The following is an 8,810-nucleotide window of genomic DNA, read 5'->3' as shown; positions in this document are numbered from 1 at the left end:
CCTGATATCAGAGCAGCAAACCAGTGAACAGTTTCACGGACAAATGTACCTGAATGAATTTTTTTAAAAAGCGAATAATAAATACTATATTTAGCACTGTTGCTTATTAGTTATATAAAACAGCAATCATGCTAGGAAATTAGTAGCAGCATACAGCTCCAATTGAACACTGCATAGCAACCCAATCTATCGTTTATCACAGAGCTTATTCGGAAGTAAGTCTACTTTACTCTTCTAAATATAAACTCAATGAGCTGAAGCTACTGCAATAGGATCTGGCAGCAGAAAAGGTATGGTGTAAGTTTTCACTGAATTATTATAATTTGGTAGTAGAGAATATTTCTGTTTTGATCATAGTGACTGTTTTTGTTGATTATGTTGTGATAGTTTTTCAATCGAAAACAATACTGTGTAATATAAAATCTTACATTTTAGTGTATTCAACATTCAACAATTTTAGTTATGAAAGTTTCCTAAAAATCAGTGATACTTTTTGAAAAGCTGGTTCATGTACATTTTGTGAATATTTTTCAATAAAAAAGAACCGGATATTCACAGTATTTAGACCAAGGTGGAAAGCCTACTTAGTTTTTACTGATGAATCTCAACTTCTACTAGATTATCCTCTGTAAGTTGTGTCTATTAGTCAGGCTTTCATGGATGATTAACTTCTCTAAAAACTTCATGTTCATCAACACCGTGTTGAACTTGAAGCTGTTTTATCATATATCACCATTGCCTGTTTATTAATAGGCAATGGTGTCAGATAATCATGAAATTGAGAAGTCGCCCATCCATTTGGGTGGGAAAATAACCAACATCAGTTGTAATCCCACTAAGAACCGCCAGGGCGAGACGAAAGCGGCATCGCTTCCATCTTTACGTGGTCTTGGAAATGGTTCAGCACCATGACGTCCGCCGAAGACGTAGGTGTAGACGAGGAACAAAAGAGAAGACCCCCTCGTGGAGGAGGCCTTTGGGACCCGCCCTCCCCGAGCGCCCAGAGCCGTCTTTCCCTGACTCCGCTGCCCCCGGGGGCCGCAGCGGGTGCGCCCCGCGATGGAGCGGGCTGTGAAGGGAGTCTCCATGGAGTCTCCATCAACCGTTGAGGACCAGGAGACGGTGGCAGGCGGTGGAGAGGCCTGGGCAGGGCCAGCGCCCTAGGCTGCGGAGCGCAGGACGGCGGCGCCCAGGGACGCCCCAGGGCGGGCCCCGGCCCCTCCAACCCGCGGGAGCCCAGCTCCAGGGGAGCCCGCAGCTCCCTCCATCTTGGTTGATGGAGGCGGGGAGCGTTGTCTGGGTCTCTCCACCGTCGCGCCCGTCCCCTACTGCCCCGCGGACGCAGGCGCCGGCAGCCGGGGCTGTTCCCTTGGCCGAATGGCAGAGCCCAGTCGGGGCTTCCCGGGGACAAGTTTCCCGGCCCCACGGGGCTTGGTTTTGAAGGGGTCCCAAGTTCCCACAGCCGTTCCGACAAAATGGAGGACGTCGTCTCCTCCTGCTGCAGCCATGGCGGGAGGTGGGGGACTATTCCCCACGGGGCGCGGCGAGAGTGGAAGGGCCTCCACTGCCCCCAGCGCGCTCAGGGTTCCACTTCGCCCGCGGCCCCGAAAGCCCACTCGGCCCCACTCCAGCGCCTCCCCGGCCTCGCCCCTCGTGGGGGCCTTCAAGGAACTGGACAGGGAGGGCACTGGGGCATCGAGGCCGCGACTCTCCTCGGGCAGAGGCGTTGGGAGCCGCAGCCGCGGCCTGGGCACCCGGGCTAGGGCGAGGGCAAGCGGCCCCGCCGGAGTCTCCCGGGCTGTCTAAGTACCGTAGAGCCCCGGGCCCCAAGGGGCCAAAGCGAAGCCGGTGCGGCGGGCAGTGAATCTCGGGCTCCTGACCCTGGCAGACCCTATGGGTGGGGGCGGGGGACCAGCGGGGAGGGGACGCGACCGAGAGTCGAGGGCCGGCGGAGGCGGGAGTGGAACGGCAGGGCCGGGGGTGTGGCCCGCGCCTGACGGACAGCCCTTCGGACCACCCCACCGAGGGGGGGTCCTGAAGGACGGCCGTGGTAGCCAATGGGCGTGTCCGAGGCGCCCCAGCCCGCCTCCATCACCAGCCAACGAGCGCGCGGAGGGCGGGGCCTCCCCGGGCTCGGCCGCGCCGCCGCCTCCTCCGCCTCCTCCTCCTCACCAGCGCTAAAGCCGGGACTGGACCGAGCGGAGTTGTGCGTGTTGCCGAAGGGGGGTGGGCCGGGGGAGGGGAGGTTCGTTCCGCGGAGCCGCAGCCAGAACCGGGTGAGGCTTATCCCCGCTGTCTTTCCAGTCCAGGGCCGCCGAGAGTGGGGGTGGCTGGGAGCAGCGCAGCCTCCGGAGGAGGAGGCGGAGGCGGAGGCGACTGGGGAGGCGGAGATGGGTGAGGGCAGCCTCCAGAGCCTCCCACCGACCCGGGATTAATACCCCGCGGCGCGGCCGCCGTCGCCGCTGCCGCGTCGGGGCCTCGGGGGCAGCTCGGGGCTGTTCTCATGTCACAGGCGCCTTTGCGTGCGGCCCGAGGGGCTAGGAGAGTGCGGGCGAGGCCGGGAGGGCTGGGTGAGGCGGCCGCCAGCGGCGGGGGTCGCGGGGCTGGCGGGGCGGCGGGGCCGGCGGGGTGGGGGTGCCGGCCGCCCGGGGAGGTCGCGGGGTATTTTCCTTTCTCTCCTGCGGGGGGCGGGGGAGGGGCGCCCCGGCCGGGTCTGCGCTCTCGGGGCCGTACTGCCACCCAGCCCGCCAGAGCCGAGGTCCCCAAGTTTTTCGGGGCGAGAGCAGCTGCCTCTGCCCTGCCGGGTCCCCTCCTTCGCTCTTCTTTTCCTCGGCGCTGCGCTGCGCGGCTCTTGCTCCGCACGTATTGTTTGGCTGGGTCTCTAATGGCGGACGGGGAGGCAGCGCTGCCGGTCGCCGACTGCAGGGGGGGGCAAACCTCGGGCCCAGGGCAACTGCTTGGGGCAAATGTGGGCAATATCAGCCCAGCGGTGACGTGAGCCGCCCTTTACCTCTGAATTGGTACTTGGAGTGACGGGGATGACGCTGGGTGGGCAAATTTAGGAGGGAATACAAATCCCTTACTGGCGTCGAGGCAACGTTTTCCCTTCCCCCCTCCCTTCCAGGAGCAGGCTCGGTGTCCTCAGGCCCCTCTCCCTTCCAGATTTTGCCTTTCACAAGGGTTTTGGCCCCAGATACATATTTTGCGCCGTTTTGCCCCACTTACGCAGGAGGGGGCTGTTGTGCGCATGGTGGGGGTAATAATAGAAGGACCGAACCTCCTTGACCTCTTATTCCCTCCTCTGCCTCCTTCTGGCAGAAAGGGTTGGGTTCTCCCACCAGGTTCTGTGTTCTTGATACGTTTTTCATTTTTCCTCCTATCCCAGGACCAAGAATCGCCTTCAACCCTGTCTGGTGCATCCTTGGCAGAAAGTGAGGAGGAAAACACCCCCATTGTGAGTCTTTTGCCCCTAATTTGTTGCTAATAGAGGACATTGTCAGATTGTAGGGGTTCAGCCATGGGACCTGGCCCTCCCCGTTGTTTTGAGGGGGAGGAGCTTTCCCTTGGGTGGCAGCTGCCCCCAAGACGAAGCCTGGGTAATGGCTGGTGAGGCAGCTGGGAGTGGGCGCTGCTGTTTCCACCGCTGCAGACATCGCTCCTGCTGCTGCAATACCAACCTCAGCAACCAGACGACGGGCTTCTGCAGCTGCTCACGTTACCGGGGAGGAGGGGTGGTGCGAAGGAGGGCATATTTCTGGTGCCCTCTAGAGTTCCAAAATGGGAATTAAAGTTATTTCTTGTTGAATGCTATGCATGCAACCTTAACATTTTTTCTTCCTTAAACGATGGCTAATTGATTGAAGGGATTGGAAACATAGAAATAACCATTTATATTTTTGTTTATGTCTGTTGGAAACACAAATTTTGACGTTTAAGGCTCATAAGTTGCTAGATTTTTTCATGGCTTTGCTTAGGGAAGGGATGGAGTCCACTCCTCTTGTACTGTCTTGTTCTCCAAGTAGTATGCTGATCAGACCAGTGTACTGATCTGGTAACTTTTTTGGTTCTCCATCTTCCATGTTGACCGTCTTTCACTTAACGATCATTTTTGAATGTGTTAACCTGAGAATTATCATTTAATTTGTTGGTTTTAAGGCAACCATGTAAAGTACTAGAGAGGAAGATGAAGATAGTCAATCATATTTTCCTTCAGGCAGTTGAAACTAAAATATCAGTGAAGTCCATTGACAATTGATACTGTCACTTGTAGATCTCTGTCAGAGTCAGAGGTGAGTTATTTTTGCTTAAGTATTCAATCCACATGGTTCAAAAAATAGTTAAGAATTTGCTGAATATACATTGTGAAGGATGAACCGGGAATAGTAACTTGTGTTAAATATACATCATTCTAGGGACAGTCCAGGTCACTTTCCTTTAATCTTAGCAGGTTGCCCACAGGGCAATACAGATAGCGTGTATTGAGCTCTTATTGTATGCTAACCCAATTCCAGAATGTGTGTGGTTTTTTTTAAGTTTATCATGGAAACTTTAAATTTTACAAGTAAGAATAGTGTACTGAACCTCCATGTACCCATCATTCACGTTCTAAAATTATCAATACATGTCCACACTAATTTTTAATATGTGTCAACGAAAACCCAGTGATGTTGATAACCACAGTTATCAATTAGATTTTTATATCGCCTTGTTTCAAAACCAACAGATCAGAATTAACATAGCCTCTTTTTCAATGTGTCTGTACAATTTACAGTCTGTAATTGTTTTCTAGATATTGCTAACTTGAATGAATGTAACTTCTCTAATGAGTTTGAAATTCGTCTCAGGAATTAGATCATTCAAATACAATGAATCAAGGATTAGATCTTTCAAATAAATGGATGATGCTTATCACCACATATTTTCACTAAAGATTTGCCTGTCTAGGATTGTTTTCTTTGTTCTTAGTTATGTTGATAGGGGAAGCTTGATAATTGGTTATGTTTAGCAGATATTTGGAGAAGAGGAATGTAAAAAATGTAAAATCAGTACTTTTCTGTAATGGCAACATATGTATACTAATGGAAAGCAATGCTTCTTTTATGTAATACCAGAATGTGGTTCTTGTTTTGCTTAATGATTTAGGTTAGGATTGAACATTTCTTTACTTAAAAACATCAACTAGTGATGCTGTTACGTGCTAGACAGTAAGATGAAGATAACCTGATAATTTTTAATTGGCTTTGACTAAATAAGTACTTTTATTTTACACTGGGAACATATGTAAGTGCTTTTACATCTGTTTACAAAGTATTTTGACAGTTAAAAATACTTTGCATATTTATGACATCTTCCTTTACTGCATCCTATATATTCCGTCTCACCTATCCTTTTAAACAGTTGGAAGAAAGATATAAAGTGGTTCCTACTTTTCTGTGGACTGGGCTTTTGTATCTCATGTGGTGAGACAGCCCTGAATCACTCAGGTATGACACATACACTAACATATGAACATTTTTAACTTCTGTGTGGATACAGAGATTATCTTTGAACAACAGTGTTCATTTTTTAGTTTTATTGTATTTTGCCCTTGTTTGAGGTACACAGGTATACAAACTTAATGCATTTGAGACAAAGTGAATCTTTACCTTCAGTCAGATGCTCTGGTATTAGTGTGATGGGAAGAATAGATATGAAATGCTGAAACTCTTTAGTGTCAAAAGGTGTAGTATAATTAGAAATGTAATATTTTATATTTTCTGTCTCTAGCATTAATATGTCTCCATCCAATTTGGCAATATTATTTATATATCTTATAATAAATGCCATTTATTATAAGAAGACTTTGGGCTATTCAAATTGCGTGTTTTTTTTTTTTTTTTTTTGAGATGGAGTTTTGCACTTGTTGCACAGGCTGGAGTGCAATGGTGTGATCTTGGCTCACTGCAACCTCTGCCTCCTGGGTTCAAGTGATTCTCCTGCCTCAGCCTCTCCAGCAACTGGGATTACAGGTGTGCGCCACCACGCCTGGCTAATTTTGTATTTTTAGTAGAAACAGGGTTTCATCATGTTGGTCAGGCTGGTCTCAAACTCCTGGCCTCAAATGGTTCACCTGCTTTGGCCTCCCAAAGTGCTGGGATTACAGGCATGAGCCACTGCACCCGGCCTCTTTTTTTTGTTTGTTGTTTTTTTTTTTTGAGATGGAGTCTCCGTCGCCCAGGCTGGCGTGCAGTGGCACAAACTTGGCTCACTGCAGCCTCTGCCTCCCGGGTTCAAGCAATTCTCCTGCCTCAGCCTCCCAAGTAGCTAGGACTACAGGCATGTGCTACCACACCCGGCTAATTTTGTAGTTTTGGTGAAGATGGGGATTTTTAGTAGAGGGGAGGTGTCACCATGTTGGCCATGCTGGTCTTGAACTCCTGGCCTCTGGTGATCCACCCGCCCCAGTCTCTCAAAGTGCTGGGATTATAGCAGTGAGCCACCTGTGCCCTGCCTGCATGTGATTTTTTTTAGAGAATGCAAGGAGAGCCCAAACTCAAGTGTTTTCTCTCATTGGATTCGCAAATAGTATTTTATATAGCACATTTCAAGTTTAGCAAGAAATATATTGTTTTGACTCCCTGCATTTTCTTCCTTTAAAACATTTCAGTTGGTTAATTTTCTTATATTCCTGTCAAAGCATAGAACTGAACAGGACTTTTGAAGTATTCAGATCAAAAAGTTCTTACGCAGATCTCCAATATGTAAGACTTAAAAAGTTGTCACTGAGAAAAATTGCTGTTGGATAAATCCATGAATTTGAGTGCAGCGATCTGAGTAGCAGTTGCAGCTTATTTTCATATTTTATTTTGGTTGTATACCAGCATGAAATTTTTGTTTTATGTAGTTGGAGTTGCACATTTTTATTTTGCAACCTGGTTTTTTAAATAAGTCACTTAGTAGTCTTAGATTTCTCTTACTAAAATAGAGATATGAAAAGTATCTTTATGGTCATCACCAAATGCTTGGCAACAAGATGAGTTGGTCATTTTAAAATGTGTTAAAATTTGGATTATAACACATTTGAACATATCTGTTGTTTTGTGCATATTTTAAGATACATTAAGGTGGGGCGCAGAGCCTGTAATCCCAGCACTTTGGGAGGTTGAGGCGGGTGGATCACCTGAGGTCAGAAGTTCGAGATTAGCCAGGTCAACGTGGTGAAACCCTGTCTCTATTAAAAAAAAAAAATACAAAAATTAGCTGGGTGTGCTGGTGGGCACCTGTAATCCCAGCTACTCAGGAGGCTAAGACAGGAGAATTGCTTGAACTTGGGAGACGGAGGTTGTAGTGAGCCAAGATTGTGCCATTGCACTCTAGCCTGGGAGACAGAAGCTCAAAAAAACTTTGTCTTAAAAAAAAAAAGATATATTAATTTTTTGGTGTCAAGCTTTACATGATATTTGAAGCAATTCTGTGGAACTACAGAATGAATTTTTTAAAACAATTGAAAATCTATTTAGAGTTTAAAAATTGATGTGCAGAGAGGTTAGCAAAATCACTTGATTAGCATGACTTTGGGATTTGTTCTTAGTACTTAATACTGTTTTGTTTTTAACTTTATAATAGCCCATTGAAAATTGGAAGTAATACATTTTAAGAAAAATTAATGGTCTTTAATTTGGAAGAAGGGTATAGCTGTTTTATTTTTACTGATTTGATTACTGTTCTGTAAGTATTCATGTTTGCTATTTTCAATAAATGACATAAGAGTAAACTGGTTGGCCGGGCTCAGTGGCTCACACCTGTAATCCCAGGTTTGGGAGACTACGGAGAGGGGGGGAGTCACCTGAGGTCAGGAGTTTGAGACCAGCCTGGCCAACATGGTGAAACTCTGTTTCTACTAAAAATACAGGCATGGTGGCAGGCAATTAGCCAGGCATGGTGGCGGGCACCTGTAATCCCAGCTACTGGGGAAGCTGAGATAGGAGATCACTTGAAACTGGGAGGCAGAGGTTGCATTGAGCCAAGGTCGCACCATTGCACTCCAGCCTGGGTGACAGAGACTGTCTCAAAAAACAAACAACAACAACAAAAACCTCTTGGATTAAACTTATTTCTCTCTAATCATACATTTAGATTGGATAAGAAAAATAACTTACATAGCTATTTTAAGTAAAATTGGGATGCACAGAAGTTGCAGACAGAATAATGTTTATAAGATGTGTCTATAATACAGTGAGACACATTCTTTTTACTTTACAGCAATGAATGTGTATATTACTCTGCTGTAGTCACCTAGATACCTTCTCTGGACTTAACGGTGTAAGAATTGACAACTAAAGTTTTGGGTTTTGTTATTTAACATTAAAAAATGACTTTTTCTTCTAATACCGGCACAGTTTTATAATCATTCGTTTCAGAGAGGTATGTCTTGCCTAGCAAGTATAGTGTTTCTTGGAATATCAGTCTGGGCTAGACAGAATGTTCAGGGTAATAATCAGGGTACCGATTCAACAAATTGGATATTATAGCACCTGTTATATATTAGTCATAAAAAATGTGTTCTGTTAATTATGGGCCAGCAGTTTCTTTGATTTCTTGCTTGGAAGAGGATTTCATCTAGACTTAGTGAATTGTGTTTCTAGTTCTGTAGAACTAAGGAAAGGTTTGAATGGAAGTGAAAATATAAGTTAAGTGAAAATTTTATTTTATCCTCCTCCTGTTTAGAGTTGTGCTTTTTTTCGTTCCAGGCTTGTCATATTTTATTATAACTATTTTAATTATTTCTGGCACTGATATGGTATCTGATTTTTTTTTTTTTTGGAGGCAGA

At 46.4% G+C, this 8,810-nt stretch overlaps 1 protein-coding gene across 6 annotated transcripts in view; it reads left to right on the top strand.

The window, feature by feature from the left end:
- The first annotated feature begins 496 nt into the window (after window positions 1–496).
- The window catches only part of ZMYM2 (zinc finger MYM-type containing 2), a 126,411-nt gene continuing 118,097 nt past the window's right edge, over window positions 497–8,810 (top strand). For 2 of the 6 annotated variants that reach the window (XM_037745594.1, XM_037745596.1), the window contains exon 1: window positions 3,386–3,454. The gene's annotated coding sequence lies outside the window, so the exon portion shown is untranslated. Of the gene's footprint in view, window positions 927–2,104; window positions 2,395–3,385; window positions 3,455–8,810 lie in introns of those variants that run through there. The other 4 variants (XM_037745595.1, XM_017548206.2, XM_017548208.2 and 1 more) reach the window with 4 other exon arrangements.

The sequence above is a fragment of the Cebus imitator genome, unplaced genomic scaffold (assembly GCF_001604975.1).
Source record: "Cebus imitator isolate Cc_AM_T3 unplaced genomic scaffold, Cebus_imitator-1.0 Scaffold204, whole genome shotgun sequence".
In the NCBI taxonomy this organism is placed as follows: Eukaryota; Metazoa; Chordata; class Mammalia; order Primates; family Cebidae; genus Cebus; species Cebus imitator.
Note: the sequence above shows the minus strand (reverse complement) of the source record. Positions and strands in the feature narration are given on the sequence as shown.